We start from the raw sequence: 24,493 nt of genomic DNA on the forward strand, positions 1-24,493 counted from the left end.
ATAAATAAAAATTAAATTTTCTAAAATAAATAAAATAAAATTAAGGAGAAAACTGTAATGAAAGAGGTACCAAATGTTCCCAAGTTAGTTTAAACCAATTGTATTACTAAATTTATAAATAATGTGTTGCCACTTCCAGAATGAGAATGCAGATCGGGTGGAAATAACCTCCAGTGGAAACCCCTTTCTTAGATTCTTCATTTGAAATATTATCCCAAATTTTGTTGAGGCATTGGGAAGTTAGGATTATAGAAAGTACCAGGTAAAGAAGTTGGGCCCTGGAACCAGATTGCCTGAGTTTGAAGCCTACTTATGACTTAATTGATTTGGGGCAAGTTTTTTAACCTCCTTGAGCCTCAATCTTCTCATCTATAAAATGGGAATAATAATAATTTGTGCCATTCAAATAAGTTAATACACATAAAGTACTTAATGCTTGTAACGTTGTAAGCTCTCAATAAATATTAGCCATCATCACCTCCATCATCATGATCATCATCCTCACCATTATTATTATAGGAATTGCTGGTCTTACAGTATATGGTCACATTTACCATGGGTACTATATACAAAGTAGAAGTGTAGTTTAGCAGCAAAGGCTGGTTTAGCTTCTTCCTCCAAATTGAGGGTGGGGGGTGGGGGGACACCAAGGGCTAAGATTTGGAGTATAAAGAGTACATTAACTTAAATGATTTATGACAGTCCTGGCCTATCTCACCTGAAAGCATTAACAGAGCTTTATATTTACAAAAATAAATGACAGCTAGGTTTAAACTTTTACATCTTAGATGCTGGAATATATTATGGTAAGTTATATTATTTTGTTTTTTAACTGTCAGTATCTATTCTGAGCCTTTACAACCTACACAGTAGGAAAAGGATGAAAAAAAAAGACAAATGGTAATTTATATAAGAATTTCACGGGTAAGAACTAAGCAAATGAATGCATAATTTATAATTTGGCATATTACTTTGTGACACATTTAAAAATTATTACTCTGATTGATGATTTTGAAAATTCCAAGTAGCATTAGACTTCATCCTTCCATACGGTATTTCTTTGAATACCATCTCTGAATCCACAAATATTTATCTTTTTCTGGTTTATGTCCAGCTGGTAACCAATGAAATGATCTTACATTATTCTAGGATAGGAGCCAGGAACTTGATCTTATTGCATAAAGCTATTCCATTCCTCTTTGTATAAAATATATTCACCTACTGGTCCCTAGATATTTAGCTGAGAGAGCACTTAAAATTGTTCCCTTTGGAGTTGCTTGGGTGTCACTGAGAAATAAACAAATAATAAAATCAACCCCAGTATGTCTGACACAACCCAACAAGTCAGTGTGTCTCCGTGCCTTCCACAGGACCACCTTAATCAGAATCACCCAGGACATTTGTTTAAAATCCAGATTCCTGTACCATACCAAACACATAAAGAATCAGAATTTTTTAAAAAAAAAATAAGACGAAGAACCATAATTTCTAGGTCAAGGCGCTCGAGTCTGCATTTTACCAATGCGTAATTCTTACTCATATACTAAAGTTTAAGAAGTGTTTCCCTATTAACATACCTCTGAGCTTGTTCACTGTATCTAATCAGTTTCCCCCAACGTGGATTAACTGGGCAAATATAAAAGAGGCCTAGCACTGAGGGACATGATCTACACCCAGGGCAAGCAGCTGAATCACCCCAGCATCAAGGGACAGATATTTTGATCATTGATGTTTTCTATTGAAATACTTGTAAGGAAGAGGGGAAATGATGGGAAAATCTGCACATAATGAGGTATGGGGAAGTCATTCCGGCTTATACATGGTTTAACTTACACTTTACTGACCAAAGTGGCCTGTTTTGTGGCCTTTCAGACATGCGTTGTACATCTGCTTTGGTCATTGAGGAGGAGAATGCTTTTGAAAGTCAAAATGAAGTGCTGAGTACATTCTAGTTAATTGCATATGTGCAATAAAGATAAAGATATCAATATTCTTCTGTATTTCTGTGTTTTCTTACAAATATCAAAAATCTGCCAACTATGAGATTCTGTGTTTGAGAGCCAGCATTGGCCAATGCACCATTCATATGATAGAGAACTAGGACCAGGAAGAGAATTTGGAAATCAAATGGAATTCATTTACCACAGTGTTTAGTTTTTAAGAGCCTCATCTACATCAAGACCTATAAGCAATATGCATATGTAAAGTCTTTGCCAAGGAATAGTATATCTAAGGTCTTCTATGGAAAAAAAAAGTAATTATAGACAAATATTAACAAGACCATCCAGGGAGAAAATGAAAAAAGGAGCAGTTAAGACGTCTTAGAACAATGCAGACTTTTTTTTTCCTTGGGCTTCTATTTTTTGAATTTCATTTTTATTTTTTGTATTTCATTGTTATTTTTTGTAAAGTAATACATGTACAAGTTTTTTAAAAAATCAAATAGCACTGTGGTCAACAAAAAAGGAAAGTCCCCTGTCCCACCTCTCCCCACTCCTGTTTCGCTTCCCATAGCCAACCTTTTCAATTCTTATAACTGTTTCTATTTGTATTGTCTGCTACATTTTCTTTAAAAAAAAGTTTATACTGCTTTTCAAGGCTTTCTCATTTTAAACATTATACATTGACTACTTTACTATGCCTGGTGAGAATACAGCTCTTTTCTCATCCTCCCTCCAACCCTATCCTCCCAATATAATTGTATCACTCCTTTGGGTTAAGTAAATAGTCAGAGTTTCCATTATTATGACCTCATAAATATTGTTCAAAGATAAGTCACATATATACTATGATTATGTTTCCATTTCTCTACTACTTTGTATTTTTCCTAGAGTTAACATTTGGCTTTTCATTTTCTTCAGTTTTCCATGTACCTATCACTAAGTCATCTCTAGATCCTACCACACAACTCTAAAACTCTTTTATCACCACGATCACATGCATTGTATAATCTATCAGTTCTATGCTTTTGCAGGTGTCTTGGAACCCTACTTCCTTCTGATCTGTTCTGGATTGTCTGCTCGCTAAACTCTAAACCAAGCCTTCAGTGTAGGATTCATTTTTTGAGAGGGGTGGTTAGGGTTAGGGTGTCATGGAAGGACCCCTTTCAGTTCTCTCCTACATTGGAGCACATGGATGTTGCACAGCCAGGAGCAACAACTGGGCTGTTCTAACAGTAACCACTCCCTGCCCAACTACCCCCTGCTATTTGATACTTAGGATTTTAGGGACCAGATGGTACATGCATTCGCAACAGGGGCAATTGCCTCAACAGAGGGCAAAAATTGTTTTGGAGGAAGGGGGAGGCCAAGAAAACTTACTCTTTAAAATACAAAGCACATACATCTAGTACATAAACAGATATATAATATATCTGTAGTATTTAAATTTCATGAGTGGGACTAATTGGGGGGCAGTCTAAAAAGACTCCTCAGGGGAGCAATAATAAAAGGAAAAAAGATTGAGGAACGCTGAGATGGTACAGCCTTTGCCACAGATGCCCCAGAATGTCAGATACCCCAGGTAGCTGTCACTTCTCACATCTCAGCCCTGCAAGTCTCTCATGGGTGAGTTTGCATGATGGGTCGTTGGTAACATGCAGAACTGTGACTGCCAGGGAGCCTGGCAAATATGGTTTTAGCTTTCTAGAGTCTAAAGCAGAGGGAGGCTGTCAGAAAGGGAGAGGGAGGGTGGGTGTTGAGTTCACCAATCTGTAACATCTGCCAAAGCTGGGTCTAGAATAGATTGAGACCATTTTGCACTTAGAATTGTGAAGTCATTGCTCCATCTTCTTATAAGTTCCAATGATGCTGCTAAGAAATGCCACGTTAATTCCTGATTCTTTGTGTGTGACCTGTTATGGGTTTTGGGGGGGGGGGTTCTCCTTCCTCCTCTGGAAGCTTTTTGGATATTCTTTTTATCATTGATGTTCTGAAATTTTAGTGATGTGTCTTGAGGTGGGTCTTTTCTATTCATTGTTGGGTATTTCTGTGAGCTCTTTCATTCTAGAAACACATGATCTTCAATTCAGGGAAATTTTCTTCTTTGTTTGATATTTTTCTCCCGTTCATTATGTCTGCTCTCTCTTTATGGAATTCTTATTTGTAAAATACTGGACTTCCTGGATTGATCCTCTAATTTAATTTTTTCCCTATTTCCAGCTCTTTGTTTTTTCTTATATAAGACTGCCTCAATTTTATCTTCTGACTTTTTCCTAATTAATTTTTTCCTTCAAATATTTTTCATTAAATCAATGACAAAAATTATATTCATTTCCCTCATCAAAAATTCTTGTAATGAATAAAAGTAACAAGATGAGATAACAGTGACATATGTTTCATACATTAAAAAATTTCCTGTTAGAAGAAAAGGAATTTGTACAGCAAAAGAAAACAAGCACTCAGAACACACCCAGATGTATGTGCAAAGACATATCCATCAACTAGCTGGCTGTGTTTTATTTTTTGCATAATTACTAGACCAAACACTTATGAAATATAAGTGAGAACATTAAGAAATATGAGATCCACTTCATGTTTCTAATTTTCACAATGCCAGCGCTAGACTCATAATAGTATCTTTATTGACTCTAAATGTTAAATGTTTCCAAAGTAAAAAGCAGACAATTCTTAGAGCCTGTTGAGCAGGTTTTGCTGAAATAGTGGATTTCACTATACTTTCAAGAAAAATCTGACTCAACTTCTAGTAAAATAGTATGAGTAATAAAGAACACCAAATAAATATCACTAAGAGTAATACCTACACATATTAAAGTATTGATTTGAACCATGTTCTAATTGAATTACGTGCTCGTCAAATCAGCCAACTTTACCTAAGACATAACACCATATCAAAGAATCTGAATTCACCCATCAATAGTTTCCAAATACCTAACCCCAAATTCATATTTGTATACTCGTTAAGAATTACAGTTTATTTAGAAAAGAAAACCAAACACACATGCATCTTTATAATTTAAAATATTTCATATTATGCATAAACAATATTCAGATTTAAGCTTTGGACCATGTTTACTTTTTCCTAAGTTATATTTATGTCATCAAGATTTTCTTATAAAGGTAATTATTAAGTGTATTAATTAAACAAACTTACAGTAGTATTTCCAATGCCAAATTTCCACCTATTAGATATGAAAGTATAAACTTCTTCTGAATGAAGATATTTGTCCAGATTTGGGGTCTAAACATTTTCTCAGGCAAACAATTTAGCGAAAAAAATTTCACCTTCATCTTAAAATGTATGCAATCTCATAATAAGCCCCTGGATTTCCAAGTTGAAACAAATCTTGGATTTCTAGAAAAGATAAACCCTTTATTTAAAAGGGGAATGGTGGGTTATAAACTCACCAACGTACTGAAAATCCTTTCGTTTCAGAAAAACCAATACTCCTGCTAAAGATGTGGGCAGTCGGTTATAACATGGATATAAATTTCACACAGTATTACTTCTCCTTAATGGTATCGCTGTAGATGCATCTTTGACCTTGGGCAGTGGTCTCATTTGATGGCCTGTGTAATATATTTGATTCTCTATATACAAATCAGACATTTACTCCCCAAGATATCATATTCACAAAGTCAAACATTATACTTTTATTTAGAGAAGTAACAGTGACAGAGTCAAACGAGCCATCACTGTTTCCTGCTAACAAGATAGAAATTCTGAACACTATTTTCACTCGTGGCCATTTTGATGTCTGTAAGAGCTTATAGAACAAGATAATATTCTCATCAACCTTAAAGAAAGTAGCAATGAAAACAACAAGTTCAATCCTGGAAAATTTTCCACTATCCCTAATATAAGTTAAATTAACCAATATAAAGCACAAACACAGTGATGCGGTAGAGGAAAACTAGGGCTCAAAGGTGCGAAAGAATATTCCTTCTGACGTCATAACTATTCTAATTGACTACACATGTTCCCATCTGAAAAATTAAATAACTCTGATTCAACCTGAATGGATTAGCAAAATTAGCATGAGTGATGCCAATATTAGAAATTTTAGAAACTGCCCTGGTGGTCCAGTGGTAAAGAATCTGCCTTCCAATGCAGGGGATGCGGGTTCGATCCCTGGTCGGGGAACTAAGGTCCCACTGGCCACGGGGAAACTAATCCCGTGCGCCTCACCTAGAGAGAAGCCCACGTACCACAACGAAAAATCACGCATGCTTCAACGAAGATCCTGCGTGCCTCAACTAAGACCTCACGCAGCCATAAAAAATAATTAGCTAATTAATTAATTTTTTTTAAAAAAACTTTAGAAACTTCCACAGATGACAAGATCAAGAGGAAACCAGCTCACTGATAACTGAACAGCTCACTGAGTTTTTAGAGAACGTTAAAAAATTCATATGAAGTGCATTAAGTTAATATGTTCTTAAGTGTTAGCTATTACACACTTATTCATTTACTCTGAAACTATTTTTGTTTATTGAAGAGATAATAGAAATATATCTAACAGTCTTTCCAAGAACTGCAAACCTCCTTAACTATATGTCTAATTTTAGTGCACCTACCACCTTTAAGATAATTCTCATACACATTATAGGAGCTTCGACAATTGTAAAGCACGATGCTCAAATAACTTTTTATTAGCTGAAATTTTGTTCGTAGATATAAATAAAACTTGGAGCATATTTTGTTATTACATCAATGGATCAAATTTTTTCAAAAACGGCTGACACCTTTTAAAATTCTAATATCATGGTGGATTAGATAGGTATGAAATAGGCAAAGATCAAATTAAAAGAAAGCATTTATTTCAATCAATAAAAGAGAGGGACTCCTTTTATGTCCATTACTTTAACCTTTCAGTAACAAAATATGTATTTGAATGAGCTTCAATCTGAAAACTGAGCAATTGTTAGCCCTGAGAGGGAGGGAGAAAGACTGAAACTCTTCTTTGGTGCTTTTGCTCAAAATCATCAGCATCAATAATAAAGTCAGAAAGGAAGAATTATTAAGTGAACATCAAACTGCCAAGGACCTCGGGCATATTTAATCACCTCAGCCAAGTATCTTACACATGTGTTTCATTAGCCACAGGGAAGCTGGGTAGAGTGTGGATGGATTGCTATAAAATCAACAACAGCTGAAAAAGACAATGCAAGCGTGTAGGGTGAGGGGCATCAGCTTTCTCGGTCCACAATTATCAGGTGCTCATGGTAAAGAAAACACGCTTCCAAAATGAAACAAGCAGAAGGATCTAAGTGTGGTTCAACAGATTTGCTCAACATGTCACTTCTAAGATTTTTGGACTCCCCAGAATTGTTGAATTACTTTTAATAGCTGCAGCTGCTATGCTAATAAACATTTTTTAATATAGAGAAACTCATATTCTAATTCCTAATTTTTTTACAAGATATTTCTAGAATATAAAATTGCTCCCATGTAACCAAATATTTAGCCCCTGGTTTTAGAACAGGAAAAGCCCCTAGAGCCCGCCAATTTAACAAATGGAGAAACCGAGGCACGGGGACATGTATTAATTTGCCCAATTTCATAGAGCAATCGAGTGGCAGGGGAGGGACTTCATGCCACATCTCCCGCTCAGAGCTCTTTCCAGACGGTGCAGAGCCTCCTCTGTGTCAGCTTTCTACGGGGGACACGAGAGAGTCACAAAGAGCGTGCTGAGGACTTAACGTGCAGTTAAAAAGATGAGGTACAGCCTTCCACACCCAAAACAACCCGAAACAGCTAAATAACAAGACAAGGCTCTATGTGATAAATTAAAAACCAAAAACAAGACAGTGAAGTGCTATAGGTGTTCAGAGAAGGGAAATAATGTAGGTGTGAGCAGCGGTCCCCAATCTTTTTGGCACCAGGGACCGTTTCATGGAAGGCAGTTTTTCCACCGGTGGTGAGGGCGATGGTTCAGGCAGTAATGCCAGCGATGGGGAGCCACGGGGAGTGACGGGGAGCGGTGGGGAGCCACGGGGAGTGACGGGGAGCGGTGGGGAGCCACGGGGAGTGACGGGGAGCGACGGGGAGAGGTGGGGAGCCATGGGGAGCCACAGGGAGCCACGGGGAGAGACGGGGAGCGACGGGGAGCGATGGGGAACAACGGGGAACCATGAGGAGCGACGGGGAGCCACGGGGAGTGACGGGGAGCCACGGGGAGCCACGCGGAGCCACGGGGAATGACGGGGAGCCATGGGGAGCCATGGGGAGCAGCAGATGAAGCCTCGCTGGCTCCTCACAGGCTTGCCTGCTGCTCACCTCCTGCTGTGTGGAAGGGGTTGGGGAACCCTGGGTTTGAGGACCGAAAAATACTTTCATGAACTATATCTTAGAACAGTAGAACTTTTCTTCTAACTTGTTATTAAGAAATAATTTTAGCCTTAAAATAATTACAAAAATAAAAATAGTTCAAGAAACCCTTGTATACCCTTCATCCAGATTCAGATCCACTTACTGTTAACATTTATCCTATTTGCTTTGTCATCTGCGCTATTTATTTATTCCTTCACTCATTCATTTATTTTTCACACACTTTTTTCCAAATCACTTAAGGTAAGTTACATACATGATGACTTTTTTACCCCTGAATACTTCAGTGTGTATTTTTTAAGATTAGGAATTTTCTCTTAAATAACCACAACACAGTTATCAACTTTATAAACTGTTGCTAGATAATGCATTTATCTAAGCTAACAATCTACAATCCATATTTCAATTCTGTCAGTTGATCTAACAGCATTTTTAAATCTTAGGACATGTTCCCAGTATAGGATCCAGTCTATGGTTAGGTATTGCCTTGAGGTATCAGGTCTCTTTAGCCTCAATCAGTCTGGAACATTGATCAACCTGGGATATAGCCACAGCCTATCCCTGTCTTTCGTGACATGGACAATTTCGAAGACAATAGTTCTAGCTCCCACTATCTTTTCTGCTTTTAATATAACAGCCCTCAGTTTGTGCCTATCTGCTGTTTCTTCATGATTGCATTGGGGTAATGTATTCTTTGCCCGTGATAGCCATCTGTCCTTCAGAGGTGATGTTCATTTTGATCACTTGGTCAAGGTGTTGTCCAATCTCCCCACTCTACAATTTTGTTTCTTTTTCTCCCTTGCAACCAATAAATAGTTTTATTAGGAAATGATATATTAAGATCTTTCAAATATCCTGCTCCTCATCAATACTTCTCTTAAACTTAGTAGCCATTGATTTCCAGAGTCAATCTTTACAACGATGGTTGCAAAGTGCGGATTTTCCAACTCCAGCACTCCCACTTCATTTAATGTTTGGCTTCAGCATTCTGGTGTAAAACAGAGCCCCTCTTCTCACCCGTCTATCTGTTGATTGACTTATCTTTTTCTTTCCTTCTTCTTTCCTTTCTTTCTTGTCTATTGTAATTTGATAATAATGATTTCCCTTTTTTTTTTTTTTTTTTTTTGTGTGTGCTGCACCACACAGCTTGTGGGATCTTAGTTCCCCAACCAGGGATGGAATCTGCACCCTCAGCAGTGAAAGCGTGGAGTCCTAACCACTGGACCACCAAGGAATTGTTGATTTCCTATTTTTAAATGCTTTACAATTCATTCTTGTATTTAATTATTTTGAGGCAAATTTCCCAGATTTGGTCATTGGGAGCCTTCAAGCTGGTGCCTATGTCCTTAGGGTATGCCCTATAGTTTTTTTTTTGATCACTTCCTTACTTCCTGGCATACGGAAGAATTTATGGAACAGTATGTTCCAGACCCATCTCACACCTACTCTGTCCCAGCCCTAGGGAGGAAACTACCTGGAAACAGCCAGTCTCTTATACTTGAACCTTCGGGTAGCTTCTCAAGATGGGTAGAATTTTGATAGGCAGAGAGAATGAACACTAGTATTTCAGGTTCAAACAAGAAATATGCTGAACACAGAGAAAGGATTTCACTTACCCTCTTTGTTTAAGTTTTCTACAGCTATGTAACAAATTACACCTAAAAATAATCACTTAAAACAGTCATTCTGTGGATCTTCAGTTGAGGCAAAACTCAGTGGGAATGGCTTGTCTCTGATCCACTTTGTGTCAGCTGGACTCAATTAAGGCTAGAGGATCCAAGATGGCCCCACATCTGGGATCTTGGTGCTGCCTGTTGACTGGGCACTGATGCTCCTCCATGTGGCCTCTGTCTCCATCAGGAGAGCTTGACTTCCTCACATTGCAGCCCAGGGCTCCAAGGGGGTGAGAGCAGAAGCTGCCAGACCTTTTAAGGCCTTGGCCTGGAACTGGCATAGGGTCATTTTCCTTGCACTCAATTGATGAAAGCAAGTCATAAGGTCAGCCCAGTTTCAGAAAGGGGGAAATACACTCCACCTCTTGATGGAAGGAGCAGCATGCATGTATAGGATGGGAAGATCTCTGAACACAATCAACCACATCCTTTTTTACCCTTTCAATTTCTTGAAGTTAAGTTAGTAGTTTTTGAATTCCAACATGGAAAGGAAGAAATGGAGAGTTTCAGATAGCTGAATAGGAAAGCATTATGTGACTTTTATTTGAACAATGTGATCATTAAAGGATCAATAAATTCCTTTTCCCTACATCGAGTGAGAGTTCTGTTCATGAAAGATGAAAAGTAATATTCAAAAGTTATTGTAATAATTTGTACAGGTATCTTGAAATTTAAAAAAAGCTCAGCTTAAGTGAGATTAAGAATCTGAAAACGTTCCAAGGCAGATACACAGAAATAATTTTTTTAAAGTAATTATTCATAAAGAAAGTTTTGAAAATCAAAGGATGGGGGCAGAAGGCAGGAACTATAGATGGGGATTTGATTATTCTTTTTTGATTCTTTTAAACATTGTTTCCCATGTTCAGTAAGGGCAGAATGACAAGCAGCAACAACAAAGACAGATCTGCATTTCAACATAACTAAACAAAATCTTGATTACAATAGCAAAAGAGAAAAACATTTTTCCTGCAAATTCATTTCTGTATTTGGTGCCCATCAAACATTGTGCTATGGACCAGGTACAGAAAGACAGAACCTCTACCCTTCAGGAGCTCACAGTGGGAGAGACAGACACACTAACGGATCATTACAATAAGCAACGCAGAATACAGACATGTCACAGGTACTACCTGTCCAGCAGTGTTGGGATGCTATTCAGCAAAGTTACAGGAAGAAAACTTTGAATAGAAATATCATAGACTCAATGATCCTTTAAATCCTATAAAAAATTTTCCGTCAACAGAATGTATGTATAAAGTCTATTATACGTACTCTGTTTACCTCGGTTTTATTTTTATTTTTATTCTGGAGATTCTCAAACATGCAAAAGTAGAGAGAATAGTGTAAGGAATACCCATCACTCAGCTTTAATAATTATCAACATGGATCAAATCTTTCATTTATGCATCCCACTCCCCCATCCCCACATAGATAACTTTAAAGCAAATCCCAGATATTATATTATTTAATTCATAAATACTTCAATTTGTAGCTCTAAAAAATGTGCACCTAAAAATATTAAGAATAGTAACTTAATATCATCTAATGTCAGCCAGTTTTCAAATTTCCTTGATTGTCCTATTAAACTCTTTTGCCATTTTGTTTGTTTGAATCAAGAGATAGTCAAGGTTCATGTGTTACATTTGATGAATATCTCTTAGGTCTCTCTCTTTTTTTTTTTTTTTTTTTTTTTTTTTGCGGTGCGTGGGCCTCTCACTGTTGTGGCCTCTCCCGCTGCGGAGCACAGGCTCCGGACGCGCAGGCTCAGCGGCCATGGCTCACGGGCCCAGCCTCTCCGCGGCATGGGGGATCCTCGCGGACCGGGCATGAACCCGTGTCCCCTGCATTGGCAGGCGGACTCTCAACCACTGCGCCTCCAGGGAAGCCCCTAGTATCCCCATTTTATAGATGAGGAAACTGAAGTTCAAAGTTCAGATGTCTTGCCCCACAGTAAGTAACAAAAATGGGACCAGAGCCTGTGTCTGCCTCCTAATCCAGTGCTTATTTCCTCAGGATATCTAAAAAGAGGCATCAGAGTAGTGGACTTTGATATACTCACCTTAAAGAAAACCAAGGCACAGAGCTCTCATTTAGGGACTTTATCCAAGATGATATATACTATCTGCAACAGAGGTCCAAGACCTAAGTGTTTCACAAGTCAGTCTTCTTCCTACAACATAGGACTCCCCCCACCTTTGTTACCCCTATGAACAGAACACTGTTCGTATATACCAAAAATACGCACGCCTCTCCAAATTTGGCAGATCTCCTTCTGCGAGGCTACGCATCTGGAAAATCTAATATCTCAAAAGCGTTTGGGCTTCTGCCAAAGTCAAATCACGGGCATCTGTGGCTTTTTCCATCTCTTGTGTAATGAGTCTGAACCTTTTTGGAAGATGCATCCTCACAAGTAAAGGTAATAGAAACTCTTTCTCTCATGAGCCTTCTGATGAAATAATTACTTGGCAGTTAGCAAGCAAAGCCTTTCCTGCCAACTTGGAATTGCACCAAGAAAAGAGCTAGGGAAAATTTCACATATAGTTCAGAGTCTGACCCTTGAAATATGAATTCTAAGAGATTATGGTTAAAAGAGAAACATCTATTTTCATGAGGGAGGGGCAGAATTTCAGGGTATCTTCTAGTGAGTATGCTCATGTTCTCTCTTGTGTATGGAGAGATAAGATTCTAACATTTACCTTTAGGACATCATGGCATAATTGAGGGTGGAAGAATGTAGGACAGAGGTCAGAAGAACTTTCTCCTCTTATGACCTAGATGATAATAATTTGTTTTACTATCTGTGGGTATATCAGAAATATTTACTGTTGTAAACTCCCATAACTTCACTTATATATTTTGGATTGTAAAGGTTTCAAAGCAGAATTCATTAATCTTGATGCAACTATTAACAAAATATATAGTCATTACAGAGTATGTGGAAATCAGAAAGACATAAAAAAGAAAAACATCACCCAAGGGCTTTTGATATATTCTTAAGGGTGCAATTGAAAGAGCTGGATAAACAATCTTTCTTTTTGTTTCCATGCTTTTTGGAAATACCATTTTCCCCGGGCCATTTATATTGGGGAAGTAATTCTAATCTGCTTCCAAATCCAAATTGCGTAGCCTCTACCGAAGAGTATCTCAACACATTTCAGAATCCTGGCTACATAATATGTAAAGTGTTTATCTCATGGCTCAAAGTATTTTAATGGCCTTCCTATACAAAATTTAGTTTTTAGACTACGTCATTTTGTTTTTTAAGAGTGTAATTACTGCCTTCAGACAGTCTCCCCATAAAGGACATAGGATCTTTAGTGACACCTTGAATAACTTAGGAAAAGATATCATGAATCTGCTTTGCTTGTTTGAGACAAAGCTGCAAGTCACTCTTACTTGTATGAGTCTGAAGCTCTAAAACATTTCTTAGTCAGCGCTAAAACACTGTAAATAGGAAGGGAACCACAGATCTACTAAGTACATGAAATTATCTCAGTGAAGCATGCAGATATTAGCTATGAAACGAATATACAGGGCCAAGCAACAGTTTAAATAAGTAATTGGGTACGTTTAATTCATGATGATATATGAAGACACATTATGCTATTTCTTGGAGCATTTTGAGAAAAACTATTATGCCAAGCAAAATAATTTTAAAACCTGTATAGAAAGCTGGCCTTTGAACTGACTCTGCATGCCAGAGCACAGTGACCCAGTCCTGCTCAACTCCAAGCTCTGTGTCGAACTACACAGCCTCCTCCTCTGGGCCTTCTGCTTGTCTGCCAATTTTTATCAATTACTTAGGACAATGATTTTGAACGCTGGCTCTTGAGGTTTTCCTGTCCTTACATACTTAACTTTCCAAGAACTTCTTTGCTCTATGTTTAGGTGTCATCAAATTTTAGGAGTTTGAGATTTTAAAGACCCAGAAAGGTACTACCTCTTATTGCTACAATATGGAACTCTTTCCAAGATAACTGAAAATCCAGTGGCATTTCACCTACAGTAAAGAGCAATTTCTATTCAAGAAATGTTTGTGAAATGTGCTAGACTGCTCTCCCGGGAAGATGAAATCCTGCATTTACTCATTATACTGGTTGTGTGACTGGCACTTACAGTAACAGTCTTGAGAAGAAACACCAAAGAACTGTACAGCTTTTTTTGTAACGACTTTCTTCCATGGGGCTTCTTTTGCTTTTCCTCTTTTGCTGGTCTTCTTACTTTGGGAAACACTAGAAATAATTCAACAAGAAACTCCTTGTCGTAAGATGACTGAAATATATTCCCACCTCCTTCTTCTCTTGAAAATCATGCAAAAACAAAAACAAAAGGAAAACAAAAATAGAAAATTATCCATCTTTGATAAAGTCAGGAGACTTCTGTTACCCCAAACCCAAACCCCACTCTCCCCTGCAAAAAAAATTGACTTGCTTCCTGATCACATAACCGTGAGGCCCAACAGTCCACAACCCTTACTCCCCATCCTGCCCCACCCCGGTACACACACACACAGACACACACCGACCACCCACACTCACATAACACACACATACACACACCACACACATACCACACACACAAATACAGCACAGACACACACACCATACACAGACACACATGGTCACACCTATTACACACACTCACTCACAAACATACACACCACACACCCTCACACACAGTCACACACACAAACACACCACATACTACACACTCACAAACATATACCACACAGACTCACACATACCACAAAATACACGCATACACCACACACAGACACATAAGCACATACCACACATGCACACTCACACACACAATTCCAGTCAGCTTTTTTGTGTCCCACTCTTAAATACGAGATTTAAGGATTTCTAGGCATTTGAGGAAACATTTCAACAAACAAGAGGCTAAAACAAACCAAGAGAAAACAAGAATTCAGAGGAAATGAGTCAATGTTAATACGAGTTGTTAATGTTAATATCCTGAGAGAGATGAGAAAAGATATTATAGCCACAAAACAAGAACAGAAATTTTTTTAAAGGTACCATTAGAGAGCAAGAAAGACCTCATCTCTTGGAAATTAAAAATAGATAGCCAAGGCTTCCCTGGTGGCACAGTGGTTGAGAATCTGCCTGCCAATGCAGGGGACACGGGTTCGAGCCCTGGTCCAGGAGGATCCCACGTGCCACGGAGCAACTAAGCCCGTGCACCACAACTACTGAGCCTGCGCTCTAGAGCCCGCGAGACACAACTACTGAGCCCATGTGCTGCAACTACTGAAGCCTGCGTGCCTAGAGCCTGTGCTCTGCAACAAGAGAAGCCACCACAATGAGAAGCCCACACACCGCAATGAAGAGTAGCCCCCGCTCGCCACAACTAGAGAAACTTCGTGCACAGCAACAAAGACCCAACACAGTCAAAAATAAATAAATTTATTTAAAAAATAGATAGCCAAAAGAATTTTCAAGTCAGTGGAAAGATTGAAAGCTAAAGTTGAAAAAACCCTCTAAAGTAAAATAAAGGGATAAAGCTGGAAGAGAAGAGAGACTGGTGAAATTTTTAAAGATCATCCAGGAAGTCCAACATCTAAGTAATAGGAATTCCACAGAGAAAAGAGTGAGGAAGAAATGATCAGAGAATCAATACGAGGGAATTTCCTCAAACTGAAACACAAGTCCCCAGAATTAAAGGACTCCTCAAGTACCCAGCACAATGCATGACGAGAGACCCAGAATAAGGCATATTATAATGAAAGTTCACAGTACCAAGTGTACAAAAAAAAAAGATCATAAAGACTTCTGAAGCGACAAAATGGAGCCGAAGGATTCAGATGCCCCATGAGAACTGCACTGACTTCTCAAAAGCAGCGCTGAAAACCGGAAGACAGGGGAGAAACCCCTTCAAAGTGCTGAGCGGAAACGCGTTCTAAACGTGAGTTCTAATCCCGGCCAAACTATTTGTATGAGGGTGCAGATAAAGACATTTTTTACTCATTTAAAGATAAAAGATAATTAATCTCCCATGCATTTTCTTGGGAAGCTACTGGAATCTCTACTCCACCAAAATGAGGGACTAAGTTAAAAGAGAGAGAAGTGGGATCCAGGAAATGAGAGAACTAAACGGAGAGAGAGGTCATGGTGATCCTCGGGGATCATGACGGGGAGGGCCAGCCAGCTGAGGCAGGAACCAAGAGCGCTGGAGGAGCAGCTGCAAAGGAAAAATGCAGCTGCGCTGCTATGATGTGTGTCAGCAGGCAGAGTGCTGTGGAGGTTTGGGCAGAATCATTTTTAGGGAGCAGGAGGTGTGGACTGGCGCAGGGAACAGACGCCCCAAAGCACTGTCTCTTTAGAAAGCAAGAGGTATTGATAGATTAGCAAACAGATTTGGTCTCTTTTTTTTTTAAATTTATTTTTGGCTGCTTTGGGTCCTTGTTGCTGCGCGTGGGCTTTCTTTAGTTGCAGCAAGCGGGGGCTACTCTTCACTGCGGTGCATGGGCTTCTCATTGCAGTGACTTCTCTTGTCGCGGAGCATGGGCTCCAGGCACACGGGCTCAGTAGTCGTGGCACGCGGGCTCAGTAGTTGCGGCACACAGGGTCAGTAGTTGTGGCTCGCTGGCTCTAGAGCTCAGACTCAGTAGCTGCAGTGCATGGGCTTAGTTACTCCACGGCTGATGTGGGATCTTCCCGGACCAGGGCTCGAACCCACGTCCCCTTCATTGGCAGGTGCATTCTTAACAACTGTGCCAGGGAAGCCCCAGGTTTGGCCTTGTAGAAATGGAGGCCATTGAAGGGTGTGGAAAGATGTCAGCATGAGTTCAAAAAAAGGAAACAACAGCAACAATTTAAATTAGGCTACTGCTAACTCTGAGAAAAGCAGACTTTTTAACAAGAAAGGAAACAATAACAGTATATCTCTTGGCTCAGCAGAAAATATATTTACATATACATAATAATGTAAACACTGAATAGTGATGTAACCAAAACTTGTAAAACTATATGAGGTTTTCAACAAACGGCGCTGAGACAATTGGATATGCACGTACAAAAGAATGAAATTGGACCCCTGCCTCACATCATATCAAAAAATTAAGTCAAAATGGCTCATAGACCTAAATGTAAGGGCTAAAACTATAAAACTCTTGTAAGAAAACATAAGAGGAAATCTCTGTGATCTTGGATTTCAAGCAGTGGTTTATTAGATTAGATTTGTACCAAAAGTGCAAGTGAAAAAAGATAAAATATATATACACTGGACTACATCATAATTAAAAAATTTTGTGCTTCAAAGGACATCATCAAAAAAGTAAAAAGACAGGACTTTCCTGGTGGCACAGTGGTTAAGAATCTGCCTGCCAATGCAGGGGACACGGGTTCGAGCCCTGGTCCAGGAAGACCCCACATGCCACGGAGCAACTAAGCCCATGCACCACAACTACTGAGCCTGCACTCTAGAGCCCGTGCGCTGCAACTACTGAACCACGTGCACCACAACTACTGAGCCCGTGAGCCACAATTACTGAGCCCATGTGCCTAGTACCCGTGCTCCGTGACAAGAGAAGCCACCACAATGAGAAGCCCGCACACCGCAACAAAGAGTAGCCCCCGCTCGCCGCAACTAGAGAAAGCCTGCATGCAGCAACAAAGACCCAACGCAGCCAATAATAAATTAATTAAGTAATTTTTTTAAAAAAGTAAAAAGATAATTCCCAGATGGGAGAGAAGATTTGCAAATAATATATCTGATAAGGGACTCGTATCCAGAAAGTTTAAAGAAGTCCCCACAACTCTTACAACTCATCACAAGAAACAGTTTTCAAACATTTTTGTCTCAACACCCCTTTACATTCATGAGTTTATTTAGGACCCCAAAGAGGTTTTGTTTACGTGTGTTAGAGCTATTAATATCTATCATATTACATATAAAAACTGAGAATTTTTAAATTTATTAATTCATTTAAAATAACAGCATTAAGGGAAGTTCCCTGGTGGCCTAGTGGTTAAGATTCTGGGCTTTCACTGCCAGTCCCTGGTCGGGGAACTGAGATACCGCGAGCCACGTGGCACGGCCTAAATAAATAAAAAATAAATAAATAAAATAGCAACAATAAATTCACTATATGTTGTTACATTAAAACTACACATAGCTTTAAATTTACAAGATACTGCCAACTGTTCTCTAAAGTGACTGTAGGTGTACTTTCATCATCGTACACAAGCATTCCTATTTTTTCATACCTTCTCCAACACTTGGTCTGGTAGGGCTCATTAATTTTTGCCAATTTGATGATTAGGAAAGGGTATCTCATTATTGTTTTAATTTCCATTTCCTCTGACATCAAGGTCCTTGATGAACTCTCCTCAAATTACCAAATTTAAGTATGCCAGGGTCCTGATACAGGTCATTTAAAAAATTTTTGTTTTGAAGTAGTTGTTTGGAACTCAGAATACATTATTTTATTTTTATCATTAAACCTAGAGACATGTTATGAATAGTGGTCACTGTTCCAGACTAGATTTCCACAAAGCCTGAGCTTCCCTATCATGCACAGGATGAAGAGGTATGAAGGCCACCAGCACAGTGTCCTGGGACAGCTGCTGCCCTTGAACTCCGATGTCTGTTTCTAGACCCCACTCCATTATTACTCACCTCTGTCGCCTCTCAGAATCTCTATTTTCGCAACTGCAACATGGGAATAATGACACACATTTTGCCCATCTCACAGGGTTATTACAAGGATCCAATGAGACATGAAAATCCATTAAAACTCTGTGATGCAAAAGACAAGCTCTAAGTGATGGAATAGCCACAGGATGGAGTACTATGCAGCTATGAGAAAAGAATACAGAAGATCTCTATAAACTGATGTAAAGTGATTTCAGGATTACCTTGTTAAGCAGAGGAAAAAAATCGAAGGACAAGAGTACACTTTACTATCTTTCGTGTATGGAAGATAATGGAGAGATGGGTGGATGCATGGATAGATAGACAGATAGGAACAGAGATCTCCACTAGTTTATTTTTGTAAAAAGGAAACAGGACGGGTGGAGCAGAAACTAATGAGACTAGTAACCTATTGGGGTAGAAAGGAGTTGAGTGGAAGGAAAGGGGATGAGAATGTCACACCTCTGAGTATACCTTTTTGTATAGTATGGGCTTTTAGAACCACATTCATGTTTATATACTCCAAAATTAAATGTCAATACGACAGAGAAGGAAAAAAAATCTAAAATGGAATACAAACAGAAGCAAATAAACTTAATTGCATTTAAAATGGAGAGCGTAGCCATGCTGAAGGAGAGGGGAACTAACCCATGGAAATTTTTTAAATGTCTTTATTGAGGTACAATTCACATATCATAAAACTCACCCTCTCCCAAGAATTTTTCGAACACAGTGTTTTTACTATAGAGACAAAACCAATTGCAAACAAATCTCAAATTCTATTTGTAGGGTTTGTTTCAGCAGTGATGTGAGTTAGCAATTCTGAAGCAGCTTGCTACATATAGTAGGTGAACAAACGAGTGCAAGTATTGATAATGTCGTGACAAACAAATATGGAAATGCAGAAGGCTAAGAATCCCTCGAGCCGCACTAGAATGGGAGCATTAGCATGAACTCGTGGTTTTAAAAGATGGAGATATAGTTATATTTGTGGGTGTGTGTGCATATTCTCTAGCTTTGTCTGCTGAAAGGGCCTGGAAACAGTGATACCCAAAAAGCAATGAATGAATCTAGTGCCCAGGTGTTGGATTCTAAATACTGTTTTCCACCACAAAGAATCAGAGCTTCTTGAAAAAAATGGCTGACGGCAAATCTGAGGCAAGGAAAGCACAAGATGAAGCTGAATTGCTTTGTTAGGCTATAAAATAAAGAAGTGCTCAAAACATGAGGTGCAGGCAGGAGCTGCTGAAAGGACACAGGAGCCAGAAAGGAGGAGCTCCCACTGACCAACAGCTGGGAAAGCTGAGTAACAGTGATAAGAGTGTACCATAACCCACTAAGTAAAATAAGACTCCATTTGTTCATACTGATTAAACAAGAAACAAAAAAGCACATAAGCAAGAAGGGAAAGGTCATCTAATGCAACTAACAAATTTAGAGAGAACGGTGGACTGAGAAAATTACCGTTTTGCAACTATCATATGAATAATTGATTTAGGCAAGAATCATCAATGAATGAGGAGTCTAGTTGTGGGTCTCTCACCCCTAATTACTGCCTTTGAGAGGACACTTACCAGGAGCTAAACAGTTAATTCCTGTTTAATCATCTCAGCTCAGTGAGCTGGCTACCATTATGCTTATCCTCATTTTACAGATTAGGAAACTGAAATTTAGGGCTCCCTTGGTGGTGCAGTGGTTAAGAATCTGCCTGCCAATGCCAGGGACATGGGTTCGAGTTCTGGTCCAGGAAGATCCAACAAGCCACGGAGCAACTGAGCCCGTGCACCACAACTACTGAGCCCACGTGCCACAGCTGCTGAAGCCCGCGTGCCTAGAGCCCGTGCTCCACAACAAGAGAAGCCCCCGCAATGAGAAGCCCGCGCACCGCAATGAAGAGTAGCCCCTGCTCGCTGCAACTAGAGAAAGCCACGGGCAGCAACAGAGACCCAATGCAGCCAGAAATAAAATAAATAATAAATAAATTTTTTTTAAAAAAAGGAAACTGAAATTTAGGTATGAAGCAACCAAGGCCACGTGTTTTGGAGACAGGACTCAAAGCCAGCCAGAGCTGTCCCTCGTCCCCCAAGCCCCATGACCTTCTGCCTGGGCTGAGTAGGGACCATGGGGTCTCCGGTGCCCTGAACTCTAGTGGGTGAGGGAGGACAACCTGTGGGGAGGATGGGTGTGGCTTTGGGCGCCCCACAGCAATTGCTGCTGTCCGGGGCTAGAGGCGTGATGTGAGCAGGGCAACAGCTGTTGTCCTGGTTCCTCATCCAGTTCCCCTAATTTAGGCTCGAGCCTCTTGCTTTGTCTTTAAAAGCAGAGTCAGGGGAGGTGTTAGAATTAGCCAGATATTCATCTCATATCTCATCTATCTTGGCCCATGTAAACATGGACTCAAACCTCTCCCGTCACCAGAAAACTTGTGTATCTTTCTTCCAGGAGCAGCCAGGAAGACCAGGGCCGATCTCTTGTATTGTCTGTGCACAGCAGGGCCTAATTTACACACGGCCTCAGATTCAGCTGTCCTGAGTTGTCTCTGAATAATCTCTATAAATAACTACAGAGACACTGACAGGATTAAAAGGTTTCCCTCATGCCACTCCCATGGTTAAATGTAAACATTCAAAATATACCGCAACTTGGAGAATCCTGCTTTGAGAATGTTTATTATTATTTGTTTTTATTTTAAGTACATCATAAAAATGGAAGGGATGCAGGGCCTCTGTCTTTCTCTGGATAGTCCCAATTCATATGTCTGTTTCCTGCTTCAGAGGAATGTCTTTTGTGGTTATATGAGATCACATTATGGTCAATGGAGTTTGTTGAAGAAAATAAGGATCTTATGCTGTCAATTTTTCAACCAACATATCACCAATTTTAGAAACTCTGGAATAAATACCACCAAAAATAAGGAGACAAACCCTTACAAAACTATAGCAAATGGAAATTCTAGCGATAAATAGTCAAGATGACTAGCTGGCTTTTGGCCAATTTGATTATCATTTTTGATAAAATGTCATTCTTTTCCTGGTTTTCAAATCACGTTTTATTTATTGATTTTCAAGCTGCTTTATTTCCTTGGAGTTAAAGTAGCATTTTAAAATTTTAAAAATTAAATTAAATTAAAAAACAAAAATAAAAATATCCAAAAAAGTGGCATTTTAATTTAGAGATTGTTTATTGAAATTGTATTATAGTATCTAATTGAATAAAAAACAAATATTAAGTTCTGTTTACAAAATGCTCCTTGCTCTTAAATGGGTAGATTCATGTTTCTCTGTTGGAATAAAAATTAAAGAAATATCACCTCTTAGAGAAAGACAGTTCATCACAGTAATTAACACAAGAGGGTGGGGCACATATAGAATGATTATACCCTTGAAGTTCAATGTCACTGAGAAGGACTATGCATCCATTTGATGAAATAAAGTGTCAAAATGTCTGAAATGCACACTCAGTGTTACCAGATGAAGTCTAAACAAACACATGAGGCCTTTGGGCTTCTATAATTTAAAACATATTTTATCAACTATCAACTCTCCCCATCCCAACTCCTCCCAAATTTTGATATTTTGTCAGGTTCGGAGAAGAAATTAAATCTAACTAGATGTGTTTTTACCCTTTCCCCTAAGCTGGAACACATAAGCTTCATGTTAACTAATCTGTACAATATCCACTTTGCAATGAAAGATAGCTTTTATCTCTTTATTACTAGAGAAGAAATTGTTTACTTAATCGGAAGGTAAGTTAGAGACCCAAAAGGAATCTTTAAAATAAAAATTTTGAAAACATTTTTTGAGATCTGTTGAATCAAATTCAATCCCATTTTTGAGGATTTCAGTATCAAAAATATTGATTAATAATAAACCATATAAAAACCTTGTTAGATTCCCATTTTATAGATGAGGGAAATGACACTCTGTTATTTAAGAATTACAGTGAATGAATGACAGAACTGGTATTTAAACCCAAACCACTCAGCATTTCACAGGACACCACCTTTCATGGCTTTCTCCCACTCCCACTTCCTCTCCAGATGCCTTCCCACTTCCTCTCCAGATGCCTTCAACACGTTGCCAGAGGTCACCTCCCTGAATCCCCAGAGGCCCAGAGAAGAGTGAGGAGATGACATTATGCATCAGTGGTTTTCAGCCCCATATAGAGTCTGGGACTATAGTTTACCTTTTCTGTTTTTCCCCAAATTCTCACCTGGCTGGAGGTTAATTCACCTCAGATCCTGGCCTGCTATCTGGTGCACAGTGAGCTTAGCAGGGCAGATTCTGTCTGCAGGTGAGGACAGCCAAGGCTCGAGTAAATTCAGTTCAGGGGGCTGATAGCATCCCACTTGCCACAAGTCTAGGCCATGTCCTCATCTCCTTCAGTCTCGGTCCTGTGTCTATTTCTCAGTTAAATTCAGATTCTGAAGTGGAAGAAATCAGTGCTGTATATCTATCCCCACTAAAGCCCCAACATGGGTGGAGTCTTCGTAGAAAGGAGCTACTGGCCTGCACGTGATGACCTTTAGCTCCAGACTGTCCTCTCTCTCTGTCAGCTCCATGCATACATGCTCTTCTCTCCTGTGACAGTCCGTGTGCCCTGTGACCTGGGCTCTGGGTTCAGCTCTCAGTGACCCATTTGTGTCACCACTGATGGCTGTGGGTCTGCAGGGCCAGGTTCCTACTGTGTATCTCATCACCGGTACCTGGCACATAGAATTGTTACCGAGTCCAAGCTTGTACTGCTCGCCGCACGACAGGCCAATAAATTGAGAGACGAGTTGCTCGGGCAAGGAATAGAGACTTTATTCGGAAAGCCAGCAGACTGAGAGGATGGTGGACTCATGTCCCAAAGAACCATCTTGCCTGAGCAAGAATTCATGCCTCTTTCATACTAAAAAGGGAGGGAGTAAAGTCAAACATTTCCTGGTTCTGGTCAGCCTCCAGAGGGGATGTGTTAATGTTTTCCTCCCTGCAGTCATTCACAGGTAGGCCTGGTCAGGATGTTTCCTATGAGCTACACAAAAGTATTTTAGCTTAATGCCCATTACCTGGGAGGCAGTGTTCCCAGAGATGGGCCATTATGTATCATTTATGTTTATAGGCGACATCCCTTTAGTGATTAACTTGTAATAGAATACAAAATGTTCTCCCCTGTTACAGAATGTGCTCAGTAAACCCATTTTAGTGAATGAATATAAGGGTTATATTTTATTTCCTTGAGTAAAAGTGTAATTTTCTCTTTGGGTATAACTTTGGAAGTGGCCCACCATAAGTAGTGAATAATCAGAAAGAACTTCTGCGTCTCCTTCAGAGCACAAACAAGCAAAAGAGGTGTTTTCTGACCCCAAGGATATTACAGTTTTATTCACATACATTTAAAAATGTTTTAATGAATAATGGTTCATGAGAGTATATGACAAATGCCAAAGTAATTGCACATACAGGAAGTTCTATAAATCATCAAAAGAAGGATTGTCTCTGTCATAAAAGGGAGCTTTGAGATAAGTGGGCTTTGAAGGATGGATGGGATTTAAAGGGAGAAAGTGACGTGAAGATGATACTTAAATGAGCAGATGTGTGGTCATAGAGTGAAAAGGATGTGTTTAAGAATACAGGGAATAGGGCTTCCCTGGTGGCGCAGTGGTTGGGAGTCCGCCTGCCGATGCAGGGGACATGGGTTTGTGCCCCGGTTCAGGAGGACCCCACATGCCGCGGAGTGGCTGGGCCCGTGAGCCATGGCCTCTGGGCCTGCACATCCGGAGCCTGTGCTCCGCAACGGGAGAGGCCACAACAATGAGAGGCCCACGTACCACAAAAAAAAAAAAAAAATATATATATATATATATACACACAGGGTACACCAGGCTGTTTGGA

The sequence above is a fragment of the Mesoplodon mirus genome, assembly GCF_964341445.2.
Source record: "Mesoplodon mirus genome assembly, chromosome: 14".
Lineage (NCBI taxonomy): Eukaryota > Metazoa > Chordata > Mammalia > Artiodactyla > Ziphiidae > Mesoplodon > Mesoplodon mirus.